Raw genomic sequence first — 24,430 nt, 5'->3', positions numbered from 1 at the left:
AGGTGGTGCAGTGAGCGGCGGAAAGTCTGCAGATGTCGATGAGGTGACAGTGACAGAGGAGGGAGAGTTGGGGGTAGTTACAGTCGAAAATGGCGCAGGAGTGGCGTGGACAGGGAGGGAGGGAAGGACAGGAATGGAGGTGGAGGACGAGCTCCATGTGATGGTGGTTGGAGCAGCGGAGGGAGAGGGGTAAATAATTGTGGTGGTGGGTTGGGACATGGTGGCGGCACATGAGAGGAGGGCGAAGACAAGGCGGCGGCGGCGATGGCGAGGAGGCCCGGACGGCTGGCAGTAGTGACGGCGTGCAGACAACACGGCAGGTAAGGTGTGCGGTCTTCCACGTCAAAGATACACCCTGAGTGTAGCCCAGGCAGTGTGAGTCCTCGATAAGGAAGTGAGGAAATCCAACCCTCGAATGATGGAATTTGTTGCATATCTTTCACTTTTTTAACGAACACATCATCACTAGTGTTGCTGAGTATGAAGCACTGTCTTTGGAAATAAACAAGAGACATGGACGGGGTTACCTCTTTGTTATCAGACTATCGATACTCAATAGACGCAGATAAGGTAACTTTACTTACTTCCAACTGTTTCCTGTTAAGCTTATTATTGCGACATCGAATAAACGGCCGTCCGTTGAATGCACTGTTGCCTGGCGTCGCCGACAGATGTCAGCTCGTTACGCTGTCAGGAAAAACCTCCATCTCCTGTCTCCGATTGCTCTGCAATGCCTGTATGCTTGAGCAGCAACAGGCGGACGACCAGTTCACACAATAATGCCAGTGTTCACTACAGTTGGCCTGAACTTATGAACAAGATATTACGCAGTATGAATCAAAGACAGTACTGTCGGACGAATAATGAGCGAGGGAACACAAGCCATTCTGTTTGTTTGGCGCTAACCTCACACACACACACACATACACACACACACACGCAAATATCCGATAGAACGCTACTGTAGGGACGCATCTTCGGTGGTAATTCAGTCGAATACCGCCCTTCGATCTGTGCTCTTCTGGTACCGATCGAAGTGTTAGGTGTTGCAGGTGCCAGCCAGCCAGCCAGCCAGCCCATCGACGTGCAGCAGCCAGCAGCCAGCAGCGGTCCCCGCCAGCAGCGGTCCCCGCCAGCAGCGGTCCCCGCCAGCAGCGGTCTACGCCAGCAGCCAGCAGCGTCCCCGCCAGCAGCACGCAGCGGTCCTCGCCTACACCGGCCCCAGCCAGCAGCCGGCAGCCAGCAGCCGGCAGCCAGTGGCGACCAGCCCGCGGCAACCACCCAGCATCCAGCATCCAGCGGCCAGCAGCGGTCCCGCCACCAGCGGTTGCAGCCAACGACCAGCGGTGGTCCTAGCTGCCCCCAACAGCAACAGCAGCAGCAGCAGCCGAGGCGTCCCCACTAGCCAGCCGGCCGGGTCGACCCACCCCCCCCCCCCCAGCGGCAGAAAAGTGGGGCTTCGGCCTCAATCTCCTTCTTCATTCTCCATCCCTCTCTCCTCTGTGTCTCTCGTTTGCTTCTTTGTCTAGTACTGTGTTTTTTTCCCCCCTTATCATCATGGCCACGCCCACCACCTCTTCTACCGCCACCACCACTGCCATTATCTACACCTCCCCCTCCGCTGCTGCCACCACTATCACGTGGTGTGCCGCTTCACTCCCCCCTCAGTCCAACCCCCCACTCCTCACTCTCTCATCTCCCTCCCTATTTGTCGCCCCGTCCCCGGCTCCTCCCTCCTGTGCCTCCTCTGATCCCTTCCCTCCCCTCCCTCCCTATGCCCCTTCCGTTTCTGCGGCCCCCACCAGGGTGGTCGCCCGGCAGGCTACTGCCCATGCTCCACTCTACCCTTCACCTTCATCGTCTTCGTCATCGGCTTCACCATCGCCTTCGCCATCGCCCTCACCGTCTCCGGCGCCGACTCCAGCCCCGGGACCTGCCACTCCCCGCCACATTCCAGTTGTTCCCATCCCCCACACCTCCTCCACCGCCGTCAAGCACACCAGCGGCACCCCTGCCTCCTCTGCTCCCAAAAAGGCTCCGCCTCGTCCCCCTTCCCCCACCCCTGATGCCATGGATGTCTCCCCGCCCGTCCCTGCCCCCTCCTCCTCCTCCTCTACCCCCTCCTCCTACAGCTACCTCCTCTCCCGCCCGGATCCTTCCCTCCTTGAAGCCCGGAACTTCACCCTCTTCCTTCGGCAGCATTGTCCTGGTGCCCCCATCTCCATCCTCACTCCTCGCTGTGATTCGGTACTCATCTCCTCCCCCAGCCCTACCCTCCACACAGACCTCCTTTCCCGCATCCCTGTCACCCGCTTTGGCCCTCATGCCTCTCTCACCCCTGCTCCTTCGCCACCTCCCTCCCGCCAACCCCAACCTCCGCGTCGCCCGCCAACCCTCACCACCATGATCACTCGGCTCAGTCCAGCGATCACGGAGGAGGAGGTGTTGGCGGAGCTTCAAGCCCATCCCCATCTGGAGGTGCATGTGGTTCGCCGCATCCATAATGCTGCAAGCCCCACCCGCCATATGCGGGTTTTTTCTGAGCACGCCCCCTCCATAGACCGTCTCCTGAAGGAGGGTGCCCTTCTTTTTAACCAGCGTTATAAAGTTGACCCCCTCCCGTTCCCCACCTCAATCCCTCCGCTGCCAAAGGTGCTCGCGGTATAATGCGCACCCAACATCTGAGTGCCGCGAAGCCCCCACCTGCCCGCACTGTAGGCAAGCCCACTTTTTACAGCAGTGCCCCAACCACCAGTGCCCCCCCTCCTGTAATACCTGTAACCTCCCTCATCCCACCTACTCCCAGAAGTGTAAGACCCGACCCCCTCCTACCACTCCTGAACTCACCGTTCCTGTCCGCCCTCTGGACGCCTCCACGCCTCCCGGCAACTCCCTTCGCCCACTCCCTACCGCTGAGGACATCATCAGATTCCTCACCATTGTCCTGCAGAATGTTCACCTTTTCAGCGCCCACACACCCTCCAACAGATCTCCCTCGCCGCCCGTTCCGTTTTCCACCTCAAAATGTACGCCACCTACTCGAACAACCAGGCCCATTTCACCTTCTCCCATTTTGACACCCTCGTTTAAATCCCTGTCATGGCACGGCAGCACCGTATCCTTTTCAACAACATCCGCTCCCTTCCCGCCAACAAGAACCTCTTCCTACACACCCTTGCCACCCACCGCGAGGACGCCTTCCTCCTTAATGAAACCTTCCTCCAACCCCACCACACCGTCCACACTTCGCCCTACCTCCTCCACCGCTCCGATTATCCCTTCCCGATTGCGTGTGGCGGAGTTGCCATTGGTCACCACCGCCAGATCCCCGTTCGGCTCCAACCTCTCCTTCCCGACCCCACCGAACACTCGATGCTTAGTCTCTTCTTCTCCGGCCTTACCATTACCTGCGCCACCATCTATGTCCGCCCTAACGCCCCTATTCCCTTTGACTTCCTCTCCCACATTGACCGTACCTTCTCCTCCTACGTGATTGCTGCCGACCTCAACATCCATAGTCGTTCCGCCCCCCAGTTATGGCGATGGCATCGGTTCCTCTCCTCCCTCCAAGGCGACCTCATCCCCATCCCCCAGCACACCTGTCCCGAATCCAACACCAATCCCGATGTTATCCTTTCCTCCCCCAACCTCCTTGGCCGCATAATGGTGGATATCCTGGAGCCTATTGCTAGCGACCATCTCCCTGTCCTCCTTACCGTTTCAGACGGTCGTCGCCCCCGCCCTGACCCTCGTAATGACCCTCCCCCTAAGCACATCCATGACTATTCCCGTGCCAACTGGAATGCCTACCGGGATACCCTTTCCACCCAGGTCGATCGCCACCCCTTCACCTACCACCACCCTGACAATGTAACCCATGCCGCCTCCTTTCTCCAGCAGACCTTGTCTGAGGCCGTGGAGGCCCACGTCTCTATTGTCACCGTCCACCCCCACCGTCCTACCTTACCCCCACAGGCCGTCCTCCTCCTCTGTGAATCCCGCCGTCTCTACCGTGCCTTCCTCCGCACGCGTGACCCGGACACCCTACAACGCCACCGGCAACTCCAGCAACACATTCGTAATTTGCTCACGGCTAAGAAACGCCGGGACTGACGACAGACATGCACCTGGTCAAATACTACCCTACCTGTCAACTCGTCCAAGTTCTGGTCAGCCTTCCGTCGCCTTACCGGAACTAAACCCTCACCCTACTATCCTCTTCTCCCTGATGATCACCCCTTGCCTGACTCCCTTAGTAAGGCCAATCACTTTGCCTCTTACCTCTCTGATGTCTTTTCCATCCCCGATGATCCACAGTTCGTTTACTCCCTCTTCCCGGATGGCCGCGATCGAACTGACACCTCTGTCCCTCCCCTCGCTCCTGGTTTCCAGCACTTGGACAACATTGCACACACGGAACTCAATGCCCCTATCACTACACAGGATCTCATTGCTACACTCCACACAAAACGCAACACTGGTCCTGGTCACGATTGTGTCACCTATTGTCACCTTCGTGAAGCTCCTGTCTCTCTCCTCTCCGTCCTGGCCATGCTCTACAATGTAGTCCTGTCCACCGGTTACTACCCCGACCTGTGGAAAACCTCCTGTATTCTGATGTTCCTTCAACCCGGCAAACCGCCATCTGCCGTCTCCTCCTACCGTCCCATCAGCCTTACCTCGGTCTTCAGCAAGGTCCTGGAATCTATCCTCACCCGCGGCCTCCAACAGCATCTCCGCCAGCACCGCCTCCTACCCGTTACTCAGTGTGGCTTTCGGCCGTCCTTCTCTTCTGACGATCTTCTCCTTCACCTCACTCATCTCCTTTCCGACCAGCTTAATTCCCGTTGCTTCGCAATCTTCGACTCCCTGGACCTTGAACGAGCTTATGACCGCGTATGGCATTTCGGTCTCCTCTTCAAGCTCCAAACCTTTGCCCTTCCCATTAACTACGTCCGTCTGATTGGCTCCTTTCTCTCCCACCGTCCTTCCTACGTCACCATCCATAACACCGACTCCTACACCTTTTTCCTCTCCACCGGTGTGCCCCAAGGCTCCATCCTCTCCCCCCTTCTGTACCTTTTGTATACGGCGGACATGCCGCCGCCGTCACCCCCCGTCCACCTCCTCCAGTTTGCCGATGACACTGCCTTCCTTGCCCTTGCCCCCACCCTACAGCGCTCCCAACACCTTCTCCAAACCCATCTTGACCGGTTAACCGCTTGGTGCGACCAGTGGTTGCTCAGGGTCAATCCCTCCAAAACCCAGGCGATCATTGTAGGCAAAACCACCCCTTCCTTCTGCCTCCTTGATTTCTACATCACCATCTATGGCCGTCCTATCGCCCTCACTCCCACCCTTAAGTACCTTGGCGTCTCCCTCGACAGTCGCCTCTCCTGGACTCCCCACCTCCGGACAATCCAAGCCAAGGCACGCTCACGACTCAGTCTCCTCAAGCTCCTCTCCGGCCGTACGTGGGGTCTGGACCCCTCCACCATCCTCCACACCTATAAATCCCTCATCTGCCCTATCCTTTGTTATGCCCATCCGGCTTGGATCTCCGCCCCCCCCCCCTATCTTTTAGAAATCCCTCCAAATCCTTGAACGCCATGCTCTCCGCCTCGCCTATCGCATCTGTCTCCCCTCCCCTACGCGGATCTTGTACGATCTCATCCCCTTCCCCCACCTCCTCCTTTTCCTTGAAAGGATACGGATCCTGTACACCTCCCGTAAACTCGATCCTCCTCACCCACTAGTCTCCCCGATCCTCTCCCACCCCCGCCCGCTGCCGCGCCTGTACTCCCACGTCCCACACGGTCTCCATCTCTCAACCATCCTTACCCTCTCCCAAGGTGGCTTCCGCCAGCTCCCCCTCCCTGATGATGTCCTCCTCCCCTCCATCTACCCCTCCTATCAACTTTGACCCTGCCCCACTCCCCACGTCCGGTGTCCTTTCCGTTAGGCACCCTCCCTCCCCTCTCTTCCCTTCCCTTCTCTTTCCTTTTCCCCCGTCCCCTCCTTCCAGCCCTCTTCCACTGGGCTTCCCCTCCCCCTTCCTCCCTCCCCCCTTCCTCACTCCCCCCTATCTCCCCTGCCCGTGGCATCTCTGCTCTCCCTCTCGCTCTCCCACTTCCCTTCCTCCTTCTCCTCTCTTGGCAGGTCCCCGGACTCGCACACGCATAGTGAACATTCGCGCACCGGAGATCATCGCCATCAGTGTCTCGTGTGTGTGCTTCATTTTGTGTTTCGCGTTCTTTCGCAGTTACAACTCCACTGTTCACATGTGCCGTCGCCGTCCTCCGTGTTTTGTGCGCCGTGTCAACAAGTGTTAGTGTTTTTATCTTCCAGCGTGAACGGCTTCATGTTTATTGTTTTTTGTATCTCCATTTTTTTGCCCGCCGCTTTTTGTATTATCTGTATCACTTCTATGTCATGTTATTGTTCCACTTAAGGCTGAAGAGCAGCGTAATATGCTGCTGACAGCCCACCTGTATAGGTGATTAAAATTAGAATAAAGAAAAAAAAAACTACTGTAGGGAAATACATGCAATGAAAAGCAGTGGTATCCACACAGGATTGTTGTGTGTCAGCTGTGCTATTGGTGATGCAGAAAGTAAAACAGCGAAGAAAAAGAAAATTATGGGCGTCTGAATTTTTACAGAAGCTGACAAATACGTGGCGGCAGTTCACGAGTCATTGAATTACAGCTACAGACTTTATTAGCCCTGTGTCAAGATTTTGTGTGTGTGTTTGTGGACGATTACTGAATTCGATTTGTTCAGTATTCCCTTTGAAACAGATAAACATACTAAGTGGTAAAACAACAGGGACTATGTAATAGCTACTGTACTGCTTTATGCAATATTACTAGTGCCGGTACATAGACATGAAGTACTGACATGCTGAAGTTTTCTAAATTCTGCCAGTATGGAAGTCCAGCAATTAAATAATGTGCAAAAGGTAATAACAAGCAACAAATTTCTACTGGGCTGTATTTTACCTGAGGGTAGAGGATGTGGAAGAAGAAAATGCCAGTAGGTAGGTCAGTGCAGCTCCCTTTCCTGAGGAAGAGTTGTTGATACCACTTAGGAAGCATCAAGAATTGCTACATCATTCATGTTAGCTCAAACATAGCATCCTGAAAGGAATACTGAATTCAAGATACAGATATTTGAAAGCCAATTTTTGGTTATGATGTCAATGTCAGCAACGTTCATGGTGATGTGTTCGCAATGTGGGGATAATCTTCGTGTTTGATTTCGTGTACATTTGTGACAATTTTGGACAGCTTGTATTCTATGATACAAGCCGGTAGACGATAGATAATTGTAAGTAGGTGTTGGTTGTTTTAGGGGAAGGGGACAAAACAGTGAGGTCGTCGGTCGCATTGGATTAGGGTAGGATGGGAAAAGGGTCAGCCGTGACGTCCAAAGGAACCATTCTGGCATTTGCCTGAAGTGATTTAGGGAAGAAAACACGGAAATCCTAAATCAGGTTGGCGGACACGAGTTTGAACCGCCGTCCTCCCGTCCTTCCAGCCCTCTAACCACTGCGCCACCTCGCTCGGTGTAGTGAGTGTGATGTGGGTGACTGCATGCTCATGAGTCGTGAGATGTGTGATGCTGGTAACTCCCAAACGCACCTCCACATTCCTCTCAAACCAAACCTCAGTTTTCAATAGTTCTCGCAATAAAACGTGAGAGTCGCTAGCTGTAGTATTTCACAACTTTACCCTTCGGGAAGATGTGACACTCTTGCTTCATTTATAAGGACTATCGAGTTTACAGAACTGCAGCGCAATAATTTTTTACTCTGCTGTTTATTTTTTTCCCTACCCATCCAATCTTCAACTTCAGTTACCACAAATTTCAAAACTAAAGAGCTTCTATGACTTTCGCATTACGATGTCAAGTGCTGGATAAGTGCCGTGAAATTGCATTTTTCTTCCAATTGCTTCAGGGTCAGTCCTCTGTTGCTTCGCTATTCAGATGACGATAGAACAAAGAAATTAATTTTTTTTCGTCTATGGCAAGCCGTCCGCGTTGACTTATGATGGACCAGTGGTGCAAAAGATGGTGGGACGTGCTTTAGGGCTGCGCTCACATTGTCACCGACAACGGTTGTCAGACTCCGTCACCAAAGGTTGCCCTTCAACATCGTCTGACAGCTTGGTCACTCTGCGTCCCAGCTGATTCGTTAGTTTCTGATGAGATCGAGGAGGTTAGATTAGGTCAGAACCTATTTTATGTATGAAGTAGGCTATATTCTAACCTACAATGATGGGATGGATACCACGGCGCCTCTGTGCTTGAAGACGAGTGCTGCAGCTCGGCTTTTGCTGTTATAAGATGCACGTAAATCAGCTGCATCTGTCTCGAAACGAACGTGGCGAGTACTGCACACTCTGTCCGCAGTTACTGTAATTACCAGACAAGTTTCACAAACATACGGGATGAAAGATAAACACCGTGCCACAAATATTAAAATCGCTATTATTTTGTGAAGCCACTTTCCTACTCTGACCAGTGATTAGAGTCAGAAGGGACCACCACCTTAGAAACGAACAGGCCGTAAATGATTTTTTTCATATTTATACATGCGTCTTACGAAAATATGTAGTTTCAGTGATACACATCACTCATGATCTCTCCAAAACACATTGTTCTGAGTGCGGTTCATTATGACACAGTGGCAGGATGTACGACTTTATTGGACATTTTTTCTATGTGATAATGAGCAGATAGTAGTTAATTTACGTTATGGAAGTATATGTTTCTATCATATACTGAAGCGGCAAAGAAACTGATGTACCTGACTAATACGGTGCGAGGCACCTGCGAGCATGTAGAGGTGGCATAACACGACGTGGCATGGACTCAACTAACATCTGAAGTACTTCTAAAAGCAATTGACACCATGAACCCTGCCGAGCTGCCCATAAATCCGTAAGAGTACAGGGGCTTTCAGTGAGGTAACCCCAATAATCAGATAGCTCAACAATGAATGCACTCTATCCGGAATGCAGAAGTTCACAAAACGTTGGGAAGCTGTCACTAGCAGAAAAGCTTTGGACAAACAAACAACTATAGTGAAATAATGAGATTGACAGGATACACATTACAAATTAATAATGCCACGTGCATAGTGCACAAGATTGCGAGTGACATGATCCCCAAGAAGGAGAAAGTGAAGTAAAATATGCAAGTGTTACCACCTAAACTTGAATTACAATGACAAAAACCCTGTTTGGCAGTTAAAATTTAAAAAGTAAATTTGTAGCCTTAGAAAAATACAATGATTGCATGTATATATCTACAGGATAAAAAATATAAAGAAATTAACATTTAGAAAATAGGGGTATCTGAGGGGAGTTCAATTTGAATGCTCAAATAAACTGATCAAACACTTAACATAAATAAAGGGAGCTGCAGCATTAAAACTGGCTGGAAATGCATCATGTAAAAATACATAAATTAATACACAGTAAAAAAAAAGCAATTTAAATGCAGAATAACTAAAGTAAAAAAACTGGGTAAGTAAATATTTCAAAAATTGACATTGTGGTGTCAAGGTAGTTCTGACCCTTACTAATCAGCTGATCATTAAGCAGGTGATCATTAACTGCATATCCATGTTTGATAATTTACAATTCTTCTAGAAGTCGAGATCAAAACCCAGCACAATCATGTTCCTACTGAATAGCCTCATAAACACAGAAGTGTTACCCTCCCCCTCCCAGAATATAAACTGGAGTGTAATGTCTGCCAAAAATTTTATGACTGGTGGGAGGTTTAAAACTTTGGCCAGATGAAGCAGCATTCTGGCTCTGTCGAGAATTTTAAGTCAACAGGGCATCGGCCACCCATGCTGGATGATCTCCAGATTCTGAATTATGCCAGAAAGCGGCAATAAAAATGACCTTCTTGTTAAATTGGAAGAATCAGAATTACTTTGACATCCTGATGTGAGTTTTTAAAAATTTTTGGTTTTGGTTATTTTACTTTTAAGTCACTTTTTCCTATTTATTGTTCAGTGTATTTTTATATTATGCATTACGTGCAGTTTTGGTAAGGTATTTTTATATTATGCATTACCTGCCATTTATTATGCTGTGGAACCCTTTTCTTATGTAAACCATTTAGTATTGCATTTTTTTAACTTGTACTCCCCTTGGGTATGCCACTCTTCTGAGATGTCAATTATTTCATTTGTTCCAATGCACAACGCTTTGTCTTGCTAAGGTCGCAGAAAAACATATGTATTGATGGAAGACGAAGCATAGTCTACTGGAACATAGTGCTGGAGCTGACAACATGCTTTTGATGAATACATAAATGTAACTGGAAACGTCAGCCATGTGAAGATGGGCACAGATTCGTAAGGCCAATTATGGCACTGAAACAAGGCACTTCGAAACTGTTTATACGGTATCTGTGTCTTCACAATACTATGTCCTTCAGAACGGCATGCAAATCGGAAGGAACGGGCACTGTCATTGACAATTATAGCAGTCGTGAACATTACGGGTTTGAGTCCCAGACAAGAACAAATTTTCACGAGTCACAAACATCTGACATCAATGTACAGTCGCAGTATCCAAAGCTATTTTGTAATGTTTACCACTGCTGTAACGGCCAGTGAGATTTCTGCTCTCTCGGATGTGTATGGATGTTTGAAGGAATATACTGTAAAGATACGGTCACTGCATAAACACAATATTGGAACAATCAATGATGTATCTATTCCTCTACCGTAAAAATCACGAGATAACACACACAAAATAATACTATGCATGAAATGGCGAAATGAGACAGAAATCAATAGATGAAAATCTTGAGCTGGTTTGATGGCCCTGCCCTAGCCATAATGCTCCAAACATTCTCAGTTGGGGAGAGAACCAGCGGCTATGGTGTCCAAGATAGGGTTTGACAACCACAAAGACAAGCAGTAGAAAAAAATGGCTCTGAGCACTATGGGACTTAACATCTATGGTCATCAGTCCCCTAGAACTTAGAACTACTTAAACCTAACTAACCTAAGGACAGCACACAACACCCAGCCATCACGAGGCAGAGAAAATCCGTGACCTCGCCGGGAATCGAACCTGGGAACCCGGGCGTGGAAGCGAGAACGCTACCGCATGACCATGAGATGCGGGCAAGCAGTAGAAACTCTCACAGTGTACAGGCATATAATGTTGCTGAAATGTAAGACCAGGGTGGCTTGTTATGAAGGGAAACAAAATGGTGCATAGAATCTCCTCGACTGATCTCTGTACTGTATGGGTGCCACAGATGGCAACCAGTGGGGATCTGCTATGAAAAGACATGGCACCCCAGACCATATGGTTGTCACGCCACATGGTGGGCAACATTCAGGTTGGTATCCCACTGCTGTCCAGGGCGTCTTGAAACACGTATTCGACCTGGAATTTCGTTGACTGGAGTAGAATTGTCTTCAGTGGCGAATCCCACTTGTAACTCAGCCTGGATGAGGAGCAAAGAAGTGTCGGGAGACGCTACAGACAGCCATGGGATAACAATCTGACTGTCACCCACCACACTGACCGTCAATGTGGAGCCGTGGTCCAGGGTGCCATTTCATTTTGTAGTAGGACCCCTTTAGTTATCATCCACAGTACTGTTAGAGCACAGTCGTATGTCGGTGATATACTATGCACCCATTTGTAGCCCTGTATGGGAAGCCATTCCGGGCTTACTTTTCGGAAAGATAATGCACATCTGCACATAGCGATAGTTTCTACTGCTTGTCTTCATGCTTAAAAACCGTTCATTGGCCAGTGAGGTCGCAGGTTCGCTCCCATCTGAAAACGTATGTAACATTATTGGTGTGGTCATCTGACCAGCTCAGGATTTTGATGAGCTAAAGCGCCAACTGGACAGTATATGGCTCGACATCCCTCAAGAGGACATCCAACAAATCTATCAATCAATGCCAAGCCAAATAACTGCTAATATAAGGACCAGTGGTAGACCAACACTTTACTGACTTGCTCAATTTGTGGAGCTCTTTCACTTGAATAAGTCGACCAATTTTTTTGCAGTTGTAACCATTTGGTTGGCTGTACAAGTACATAACGTCTACCAATTTCAGTCCCAAGTGGACAATTTCTTCAAGGTGAGTTGCTTTCTTTTCTGTCTTAGAGGTTTTCCCCATGTGGAAATCACGAATTGTGCAAGTATGAGGGTTGTGACTATGTGACACGTGTAAGTTTCGATTGATACCGGAAGTGTGCTCAGGTAGTTGTAGTTCTTAAGGCGAGCGCTTGTGGTAAGCGACAAATCTGGGTTCGAATCCTGGTCTGGCACAAATTTTCTTCTGGTCCAAATGGCTGATATCAATATAGTGTCTCAGTACGTGAAGTTATTTTGTAACATTTCGGAAGTATTCGTAGCTAGCTGCATTATTCAGCAACAAGAAATGCTTTTTTTTGCCATAATACTGTCCATTCCGTTCAACTGCTCTTCATAGCCCTTTGCTGTCTTTGAGAGAATTACAATATCATTAGAAAACCTCAAAGCCTTTGTTGTTTGTCCCAGAACTTTAATTTCGCTCACAAATTACTCCTTGATTTCCTTTTCTCCTTACTCAGTGTACAGACTGAATAACACCAGTCGTACACTACAACCCACTTTTCACCCTTAGCCACCGCTTTCCTTTCACATTCTGTGACTCTTGCAACTGCAGTCTGGTTTCTGTACAAGTCTTGAATAATCGTTCACTCCATTTTCTAAAAATCTGTGATACTTCAAACTTCAAAGTTTGGTATATAAGTAAAAATTTTTTAAATCTCTTTCTAAATCGGCCAATGTTACGAGGAGTATAAAGTATTATTTCTCAAGACAACAAATATTTTGAGAACATTTACTAATTGTACACAGCCGAATGTGGTATCAGTAGAAATACTTTTATTTGGCACTGCATACCAATTTAGTGCTATGACTTACTATTTTTTAAAAATTTTAATGCAAAAGATAATTTTAGCTATTGTAGGCAAAAGGGCATCATGGATGCCCAGGTTCATACCTCTATTTTACGAAGTTAACTCATTAATCACGAATTAGAGACGGTTTTTCTATACAATCTTATCACAAATGCCTTTTCATTTGTTTTAAAGTGCTTAGTAACTGGATAATTTGTACACAGCATTGTCATAAACAATAACCATGACCACTAAGGTAGTCCAATAGCTCTGGCCATCGTGCAAGTTGACGTTTCTAAACAAATATACTCTCCGAGTTGCTAAATATATTTGTCATTGTTGCCTTGAATTGTAATTTACGTATTGCTCCTATGGCCTAATGTGCTTATTGTAGCTGAAAATGTTTGTCGACTTAAAGTTTTAGGTACAACTAAAACATGAGTTACGAGGAAATCTGGAAGGTTTCAGACCATGGAGAATTTGTGCAGAGCGGATCATAAGTTTAAAGTTGATTATGGTGTGCTTAGAAGACAGAACAATCTCTGGCAATAACGTTTGTAAACTTTAAGAAGCCATCCAATGTCTCCATAGAACTCCAGTTTTAAAAATTCTAAGAAAAATAAGACTATATCCAAAATTAATTAAACTAGTAGCTTACTCTAAACAACGCTAAATTGAAAGTAAGGCTTAGAGAAAATAATTCTGAAACATTCCTCATAAAAACAGGCATAAGACAAGGTGAAGGCCTGTTACCATTACTGTTCGACTGAGCACTGGAATATGTAATGAGAGAATGGTACAAGGATAACGCAAAGAACATAAGAACTGGAAGTGTGAAAACTGATAAAAGCTTAAACTGCTTGGGATTTGTTGCTGATATTATGCTCCTAGTCCAGAACGTTCAAGAAACTACTAAAGTAGTTAAAACATTAAAAAATAGCACAGAAACTCAGCCTCAGAATATCGATTGCAAAAACAAATAATGCCAGCTGGTCCACAAAAATACATCGGAAGAACAGGAAGTCAATATCGAAAAATCAATTTAAATATTTAGGCGACATCATAACGGGAAATCTAAATGAGGAACATGGCAAAATAGAATAAAAAACCTCACTGAGGAAAATTAAATCAGCAAGAAAACATACAACAAAAAACGGCTGTCTGTAGTTGCAAATTTAAAACATTGTAAGACAATCACACGACCAGAAATAACATATGCAGCAGCAACCATCTTCAGGACAAGGCTTGTTGTTGTCGACGTCTTCAGTCCAGGTACTGGCTCGATGCAGCTCTCCATGCATGGTAGCTGGAGAGAAATGGGGAGCTATCTAGTGCATTCAGCAAATTAAAATAAAACCGTGTACTTACAGACACGTAATTTTGACTAACATCCCTTACCACTTTACGCCTCATATTAGTGGTGGGCAGGAAATCGCGTATCTGTTCGAAATCACAGTGATTGAGAAGTCACAGATATCACAATAACAACTTTACAAAATCTAACTGCAATTTCAGTCACAGTTAGCAGTCGCAAGTAGCATTTCACATTCAACGCCGTGAGCCATTTGTTGGCCGATTTCCATACTCCTTTCTGCGATTTCAGTGACAAGTCGCGGCTAGGAGTCGCAAGTAGCAACTAAAAAGCGCAGTTAACATTGCCATCTGTAGGCCAAAGTTCGTACTACGCTCGTCTCTGGGACACGCTACGGAGTCCAATTGCGATTTCTGTGACAAATCGCAACTCTTCTGTAGGCCAAAGTTCGTACTACGCTCGTCTCTGGGACACGCTACGGAGTCCAACTGCGATTTCTGTGACAAGTCGCAACTAAGAGTCGCAAGTAGCAACTAAAAAGAGCAGTTAGCACTGCCATCGGTAGGCCTAAGTTCGTACTACGCTCATCTCTGCGACACGCTATCGAGTGAAACTGCGATTTCCGTGACAAGTCACAACTAAGAGTCGCAAGTAGCAACTAAAAAGCGCAGTTAACATACTTTTTCTAATGCCATCTGTTGACCGACGTACGTACTTCGTTATGAGAGCCTTGTGCCTCACGAGATCGATGTGCTGTGTGTGCATATGAAGGGCTTATTTCAATAGTGGTACAAGTCCATTATTGTTCATTTTGAGATACAGAGTCGTAAAGTTAAATGACCGCTGAAAAATCTGCAGTTGAGATACCAGAAATATTCAAGCATATGGCTTCTTACTAGAGATGAACCTTTATTTATGTTTGTTTGGATCATTAATTTCAGAAGCATTATAGACAGAAAAGTGGAGGTAATGGACTTCTACCACTATTGAAATAAGCCCTTCATATTATATGACGACATGCACATTCAGGATCAGTTATGGTTGGTCAAATACTGCTGTGACTCTGAATGTATTATATTAATAAGAAGCAACATTGCCTTTTTCTCCTGAAAATAACAAGTAACGTAACAAATGTGTCTGATTCTGCTTCCAATATGACAGTTTTGGTTAATACTCCACATGCCTACAGGACTTTGCAATGTTAACACAGCAGGACTCAGACATCTGTATAAGTGTAGTTAAATGAAAACAGTCATATGAATGACTCACTTTTGTTCCGACACAGTTCAAGACTCGGGAGAAAAGTTTTACACCTGGTGTTCTACATGGCAACTTCACACACAAGAACTTCTTGCCGACACTACTACCACCTACATAAGTAAGCTTTTCCTGTGTTACTTTCAAGTAATGCACTTAAGCTATTCCCAATTTAACTGGAAGATCTGTACTTCCCACTTTCACATCAACATCCTCAAAATGCATATTGTATACTTCAGGATATGTAACAGGTCAGTGTCACACCAAGATTGTGGAGAAAGGGGGGGGGGGGGGGGGGGAGGGGCGGCATGTCACTCTCCAACAAGTGTTTTGCCAATAAGTAAGTGGCGGAAAATTACGGGTATTGGACGACTTAACATGTTAAAAATGAGATTTTTATTATTCACTCACTGTATTTAATATTTATTATGCCTTTAAAATCGCACAACAACTTCAATAAAACACAGTTTAATCATTCACACACTTATTTCACAATTATTTCACTTTTAAACTGAATATCCTCTAAGACCTGTCTTGAATCTTCACGAGTCTCTCTCAACAGCCTTGATGTGGATAGATACGTACAGCAACCAGTAATCAGTCAGAACTGCGTCTGCAAAAACACAAGGATTATTAAACAATTTTTGGTGTCACTAATTACTAGCAATATAATTGACAGAGTAGATTGCTAATATTTGCTATAATGAATGTCACATTTGCAAGAACGATCTCACTGAAGTAATTAAGTCCATCGAAACGCTTAGAAACTAACCTCTCGTCTGACGAAAACAGTCTAAAGACGCAGAGGCAATTTCTTCAGATCTGTTGACAACGATATTTTGAGTTATCACTTTACTGAGTGACTGAAATGTAGTTCAGGTACCTGTGAGCATAACAATATGTTAGAATTCATTTTCTAAACACGAACTATTACGGTACTGTACGGCTACTTACATATTAATTACACTATTAATATTTTCACAGTTGTTTCTTTAATACAAAATTAAAGCCAACGGGAGAAAAAACGTAAAACATACTTGCCAATGACAGGTTTGTTGCGATGCAATTTTCTGAGTTGACAGATGTAACTTTTTCATACAGTGGTAAGTCGCAGAAATCGCAGGAGTCACAGAAATCGCAGAAGTCACAGAAATAGCAGAAGTCGCAGAAATCGCACAAATAGCAGTGGCAGAGGGATTCACGACCTATGTTCCTTAACTGCGACTCTTAACTGCGACAAATCACAGTTAAGAATAACAGATACTGAAAAGTAGCATTCACAAAAATCACTGATATCGGAACATCGCAGTTTAGCCCATCACTACCTCATATTATTATTAATCTTTTTGCCGGTTCGCACCTAATGGCATGAACTCTCCAAAAATTGCATGTAATATAATGGGATCTACAAACTCTCGTTATTGTTTTTTTTTTTTACTTTATTGTTATTTTAAAACCTGTACAACAGGCAGGCTGTCAGCAGCACACTCCGCTGCTCTTCAGCCATAGAATATACAAGGAGCAAAAGCAGTGAGAAGACACATAAGTCACAGAACAGTGGGCAATAAAACAGGAGACACATATAGACAAACACGGAGCCGTTCACACTCGTTGATAATCCACTCTGCTAGCTGATGAGACGACGCACAAACACTGAAGATGACGATGGCACTGGTGAACGATGGAGTGGACGGTGAACACTGAACACTAAACACGACGGCACACACAAAACACTGATGGCGGTGATCTCCGGCGCGCGAATGTCCACGTAGCGTGTGCGAGTCCGGGGACCTGCCAAGAGGTGAACAGCGGTGAGGTGGGGGAGAGGGGAGAAAAAGGATGCCAATGGCTGAGGAGACGGGGGCAGGAGGAGAGGGACAGGGGAGGGGATGCCCGGGGGAGGAGGGGGAGAAAAGGAGGGAGGGAGGGAAAAGGGAGGGAAGGTGCCCAGAGGAGCAAGCACAGGAGGAGGGAGGGCGGATCAAAGTTGGTAGAAGGGGTAGATGGAGGGGAGGAGGGCATCATCAGGGAGGGGGAGCTGGCGGAAGCCACCTTGGGAGAGGGTAAGGAGGGTGGAGAGATGGAGACCGGGTGGGACGTGTGAATACAGGCACGGCAGCAGGTGAGGGTAGGAGAGGATCGGGGAGACGAGCGGGTGAGGAGGATCGAGTTTGCGGGAGGTGTACAAGATCCGTATCCTTTCAAGGAAAAGGAGGGGGAAGGCGATGAGATTGTACAGGATCCACGTGGGGGAGGGGAGACGGATGCGATAGGCGAGGCGGAGAGCATGACGTTCTAGGATTTGGAGGGATTTATAAAAGGTAGGGGGGGGCGGAGATCCAAGCTGGATGGGCATAACAAAGGATAGGGCGGTTGAGGGACTTATAGGTGTGGAGGATGGTGGAGGGGTCCAGACCCCATGCACGGCCAGAGAGGAGCTCGAGGAGACTGAGTCGGGAGCGTGCCTTGGCTAGGATTGTCCGGAGGCGGGGAGTCCAGGAGAGGCGACGGTCGAGGGTGACGCCAAGGTACTTAAGGGTGGGAATGAGGGTGATAGGACGGCCAAAGATGGTGAGATAGAAATCAAGGAGGCGGAAGGAAGGGGTGGTGTTGCCTACAATGATCACCTGGGTTTTGGAGGGATATACCTTGAGCAACCACTGGTTGCACCAAGCGGTGAACCGGTCAAGATGGGATTGGAGAAGGTGTTGGGAGCGCTGGAGGGTGGGGGCAAGGGCAAGGAAGGCGGTGTCATCGGCAAACTGGAGAAGGTGGACGGGGGGTGACGGCGGCGGCATGTCCGTCGTGTACAAAAGGTACAGAAGGGGGGAGAGGACGGAACCTTGGGGCACACCGGCAGAGGAGAAAATGGTGTAGGAATCAGTGTTATGGATGGTGACATAGGAAGGACGGCGGGAGAGAAAGGAGCCGATCAGACGGACGTAGTTAATGGGAAGGGCAAAGGTTTGGAGCCTGAAGAGGAGACCGGAATGCCATACGCGGTCATATGCACGTTCGAGGTCCAGGGAGAGGAAGATTGCAGAGTGACGGGAATTAAGCTGGTCGGAAAGGAGATGAGTGAGGTGGAGCAGCAGGATGTCAGAAGAGAAGGACGGCCGAAAGCCACACTGGGTAACGGGAAGGAGGCGGTGCTGGCGGGGATGTTGGTGGATGCGTCGGGTGAGGATAGATTCCAGGACCTTGCTGAAGACCGAGGTAAGGCTGATGGGACCGTAGGAGGAGACGGCGGACGGCAGTTTGCCAGGTTTAAGGAACATGAGGATACGGGAGGTTTTCCACAGGTTGGGGTAGTAACCGGTGGACAGGACTACATTGTAGAGGCTGGCCAGGGTGGAGAGGAAAGAGACAGGAGCTTCACGAAGGTGACGGTAGGTGACACGATTGTGACCAGGAGCGGTGTTGCATTTTGTGCAGAGTGTATCAATGAGATCCTGTGTAGTGATAGGGGCATTGAGTTCCGTGTGTGCAATGTTGTCCAAGTACTGGAAACCAGGAGCAAGGGGAGGGACAGAGGTGTCAGTTCGATTGCGGATATTCGGGAAGAGGGAGTAATCGAACTGGGGATCATCGGGGATGGAAAAGACATTGGAGAGGTAGGAGGCAAAGTGATTGGCCTTACTAAGGGTGTCAGGGAAAGGGTGATCATCATGGAGAAGAGGATAATAGGGGGAGGGTTTAGTTCCGGTAAGGCGACGGAAGGCCGACCAGAACTTGGACGAGTTTATTGGTAGGGTAGCATTTAAACTGGTGCATGTCTGTCGCCAGTCCCGGCGTTTCTCAGCCGCGAGCAAATTACGAATGTGTCGCTGGAGTTGCCGGTGGCGTCGTAGTGTGTCCGGGTCACGCGTGCGGAGGAAGGCACAGAAGAGACGACGGGATTCACGGAGGAGGACGGCCTGTGGGGGTAAGGTAGGACGGTGGGGAAGGATGGCGACAGTAGGGACGTGGGCCTCCACGGCTTCAGACAAGGTCTGCTGGAGAAAAGAGGCGACGTGGGTGACATCGTCAGGGTGGTGGTAGGTGAAGGGGTGGCTATTGACCTGGGTGGAAAGGGTATCCCGGTAGGCATTTCAGTCGGCACAGGAATAGTCATGGACATACTTAGGGGGAGGGTCATGACGAGGGTCAGGGCGGGGGCGACGACTGTCTGAAACGGTGAAGAGGACAGGGAGATGGTCGCTACCAATAGGCTCCAGGACATCCACCGTTATGCGGCCAAGGAAGTTGGGGGAGGAGAGGATAACATCAGGAGTGGAATTGGATTCGGAACGGGTGTGCTGGGGGATGGGGATTAGGTCGCCTTGAAGGGAGGAGAGGAACTGATGCCACCGCCATAACTGGGCGGTGGAACGACTATGGATGTTGAGGTCGGCGGCGATCACGTAAGAGGAGAAGGTACGGTCGATGTGGGAGAGGAAGTCGAAGGGAATAGGGGCGTTGGGGCGGACATAGATGGTGGCACAGGTAATGTTACGGCCGGGGAAGAAGAGACTAAGGATCAGGTGTGTGGTGGGGTCGGGAAGGAGAGGTTGGAGCCGAACGGGGATCTGGCGGTGGTGACCAATGGCTACTCCGCCACGCGCAATTGGGAGGGGATTATCAGAGCGGTGGAGGAGATAGGGCGAAGTGTGGATGGAGTGGTGGGGTTGGAGGAAGGTTTCATTAAGGAGGAAGGCATCCACGCGGCGGGTGGCAAGGATGTGCAGGAAGAGGTTCTTGTTGGCGGGAAGGGAGCAGATGTTGTTGAAAAGGATACGTTGCTGTCACACCATGACAGGGATTTAGACGAGGGTGTCAAGGCAGGAGAAGGTGAAATGGGCCTGGTTGTTCGAGTAGGTGGCATACATTTTGAGGTGGAAAATGGAACGGGCGGCGAGGGATACCTGTTGGAGGGTGTGGGGGCGCTGAAAGGGATGAACATTCTGGAGGACGATGGTGAGGAACCGGATGATGTCCTCAGCGGTGGTGGGGGGGGGGGGGACGAAGGGAATTTCCAGGAGGGGTGGGGGCGTCCAGAGGACGGACAGGGACGGTGAGTTCAGGAGTGGTCGGAGGGGGTCGGGCTTTACACTTTTTGGAGTAGGTGGGATGGGGGAGATTGCAGGTATTGCAGGAAGGAGGGGATTGGAGGTTGGGGCACTGCCTGAGGAAGTGCGCTTGCCTACAATGCGGGCAGGTGGGGGCCTCACGGCACTCAGCTGTGGGGTGCGCGTTATAGCGCAGACACCTCTGGCAGCGCAGGGATTGAGGAGGGGAGCGGGAGGGGTCGACCTTGTAACGCTGGTGGAAGAGGAGGGCACCGTCCTTCAGGAGACGGTCAATGGAGGGGTCGTCCTCGGAGAAAACCCGTATAAGGCATGTGGGGCCGGCCGAGTTGAAAATGCGGCGGACTGCCCGCACCTCCAGCATGGGATGCGCCTTGAGCTCCGCCAACACCTCCTCCTCCATAATCGACGGACTGAGCCGAGTGATCACGGCGGTGAGGGTCGGTGGGCGACGCGGGGGTTGGGGTTGGCGTGTAGGAGATGAGGAAGGAGCAGGGGTGAGGGAGGCGTTGGGGCCAAAACGGGTGATGGGGAGGCGGGAGAGGATGTCAGTATGGAGGGTGGGGCTGGGGGAGGAGATGAGAACAGAATCCCGTCTGGGAGTGAGGAGAGAGATAGGCGCACCAGGGAAGTGTTGGCGGAGGAGGAGGGAGAGATTCCGGGCCTCAAGAAGAGAAGGATCGGGACGGGAGAGGTGGTATTTGTAGAAAGAGGTGGGGGGAGGAGGAGGAGGAAGAGGCAGAGGGAGCAGGGCCAGGTGGGGAGACATCCATGGCATCCTGGGGGGGGAAGGAGGACGGGGCGGGGCCTTTTTGGGGGCGGAGTAGGTGGTGGTGCGACTAGGGCGCTTAACGGCGGCAGAAGGGCGGGTGGTGACAAGAGGGATGGGAGCTATAGGGAGGTGGTGCGAAGGGACAGGTCCCGGCGTGGACGCAGCAGTCGGCGCCGGAGACGGTGACGGTGATGGTGGCGGTGGCGGTGACGGTGGCGGTGGCGACGGGGAGAGCTGGGCATGGACAGTGGCCCAACGGGCCACCACCCTAGCCGGAGCAGCAGTGACAGGCTGGGGGAGTGGGGGGAAAGGATCAGATCGAGAGGAGCGGGAGGAAGAAGCTGGAGAGGGGGCAACAAAGAGCGAGGGCGAAGGGACAGTGAGAAGAGGAGGGATGGAAGGAGGGGGGTGGGACTGGGCACACCACGTTATAGTGGTGGAGGCGGCAGAAGGGGAAGTGTAAACTATGGCGGTGGTGGTAGCGGTGGCGGTGATGGTGGGGGTCGACATGACGTCAGGGAGAAACAATAACGCACAGAACGAAAAGGAAAGGACACAAACAGGGGACAGACGAAGACAAAGACGGAGGAAGACGAGGACGGCCACAGAGCAGCGGCGGGCAGACAGACAGAATCTTCGAAGACGGAGATTCCAACCTGAGAGTAGCCCAGGCTTTGCAATCTGACGCCTTCGAAGGAAGGGATCCAACCCTCCATATGAACTCTCGTTTTTTTTTTTCTTTATTGTAATTTGAACACCCCATACAGGGTGGGCTGGCAGCGGAAAAGTGTACTCCGCTGTTCAGCCATAAGCAGTACAATAAATGAGAAAGGGAGACAGTAAAGTAACAGACTGGCGGTTTAAAAAACAGTAGATACAATAATTTAAAAAAACATGAAGCCGTTCACACTCGACGAAACAAACAAGAAAACTGTCGGCACTGTGCACAAACACCGACGAGTTAGACGACACATGTGAACGAAAGAGCGTGGACGGCGAAAAACACTGATGCACAAACATGACGGCACAGACACTAAACCGAGGGCGATGATCTCCGGCGCGCGAATGTTCACAATGCGTGTGCGAGTCCGGGGACCTGCCAAGAGAGGAGGAGGAGGATGAGGAGGGGCAGGGGGAGAGCGAGAGGGGAGAGCAGAGACGCTACAGGCAGGGGAGAGAGGGGGGGAGAGAGGAAGGGGGAGGGGAAGCCCGGGGGAAGAGGGGTGGAGGGAGGGGACGGGGGAAAAGGAAAGAGAAGGGAAGGGAAGAGAAGGGAGGGAGGGTGCCTAAGGGAAAGGACACCAGAAGTGGGGGGGGGCAGGCTCAAAGTTGATAGGAGGGGTAGATGGAGGGGAGGAGGACATCATCAGGGAGGGGGAGCTGGCGGAAGCCACCTTGGGAGGGAGTAAGGAGGGTGGAGAGATGGAGACCGGGTGGGACGTGGGAATACAGGCACGGCAGCGGGCGGGGATGGGAGAGGATCGGGGATACGAGCGGGTGAGGAGGATCAAGTTTACGGGAGGTGTACAGGATCCATATCCTTTCAAGGAAAAGGAGGAGGTGGGGGAAGGGGATGAGATCATACAGGATCTGCATGGGGGAGGGGAGACGGATGCGATAGGCAAGGCGGAGAGCATGGCGTTCAAGGATTGGGAGGGATTTATAAAAGGTAGGGGGGGGGGGGCGGAGATCCAGGCTGGATGGGCATAACAAAGGATAGGGCAGATGAGGGATTTATAGGTGTGGAGGATTGTGGAAGGGTCCAGACCCCACGTACGGCCGGAAAGGAGCTTGAGGGTACGGAGTTGGGGACGTGCCTTGGCTTGGATTGTACGGAGATGGGGAGTCCAGGAGAGGCGACGGTCGAGGGTGACGCCAAGGTACTTAAGGGTGGGAGTGAGGGTGATGGGACGGCCATAGGCGGTGAGATAGAAATCAAGGAGGCGGAAGGAAGGGGTGGTTTTGCCTACAATGATCCCCTGGGTTTTCGAAGGATTGACCTTGAGCAACCACTGGTTACACCAAGGGGTGAATCGGTCAAGATGGGATTGGAGGAGGTGGTGGGAGCGTTGCAGGGTGGGGGCAAGGGCAAGGAAGGCAGTGTCATTGGCAAACTGGAGAAGGTGGACGGGGGATGACGGCGGCGGCATGCTGCCGTGTACAAAAGATACAGGAGGGGGGAGAGGACGGAGCCTTGGGGCACACCGGCGGAGGGGAAAAAGGTGTAGGAATCTGTGTTATGGATGGTGACATACGAAGGACGGCGGGAGAGAAAGGAGCCGATCAGACGGACGTAGTTAATGGGAAGGGCGAAGGTTTGGAGCTTGAAGAGGAGACCGGAATGCCAGATGCGGTCATATGCACGTTCGAGGTCCAGGGAGAGGAAGATTGCAGAGTGACGGGAATTAAGCTGTTCAGAAAGGAGATGAGTGAGGTGAAGGAGAAGGTCATCAGAAGAGAAGGACGGCCGAAAGCCACACTGGGTAACGGGAAGGAGGCGGTGCTGGCGGAAAAAACTCTTGTTAATGTCTTTCTCATTTTTAACCAACATGTCACCACAAATATTGCTGAGTATGAAAAATTGTCTTTACAAATAAAAAAGAGACAGGGATGAGTTTACCACCTTTGTTAAGAAACTAAACATATTCAATTGCAGTAGTTAAGGAGGTTTTTGTTATTTCCAACCATTTCCTGTTATGATTCATATTTCGACATCGAATAATTGGCCGTCGGTTGAAGACCCTGTTGCTTGGTGTCGCCGACAGATGTCAGCGTGGCACGTTGCCGGGAAAAACATGGCGAGCCTTTCATGCTCCATCCCCTGTCACCGTCTGCTCTGCAGTGCCTGTATAGCGGAGCAAACACAGACTAATTGCAGTGAACACTAGCATTATTCTATGGAAGGGTGAATGCAAATGCTCTGCTGGTAAACCTAATATATTTTCTTGACGTTCTGTTAAAATTTAATAATTGAACATATGGCCTTCTTGAATACAGTGCAATAAATGCACATAAATCAATACGTAACTCAGTTTATTGTAATATGGGCTCCTGTGCATCAAGAGGTGTGATTTTAATTG

The sequence above is a fragment of the Schistocerca piceifrons genome, chromosome 11, assembly GCF_021461385.2.
Source record: "Schistocerca piceifrons isolate TAMUIC-IGC-003096 chromosome 11, iqSchPice1.1, whole genome shotgun sequence".
Classification (NCBI taxonomy): Eukaryota; Metazoa; Arthropoda; class Insecta; order Orthoptera; family Acrididae; genus Schistocerca; species Schistocerca piceifrons.
The sequence above is the reverse complement of the archived record's forward strand: the minus strand, read 5'-3'. Positions refer to the sequence as shown.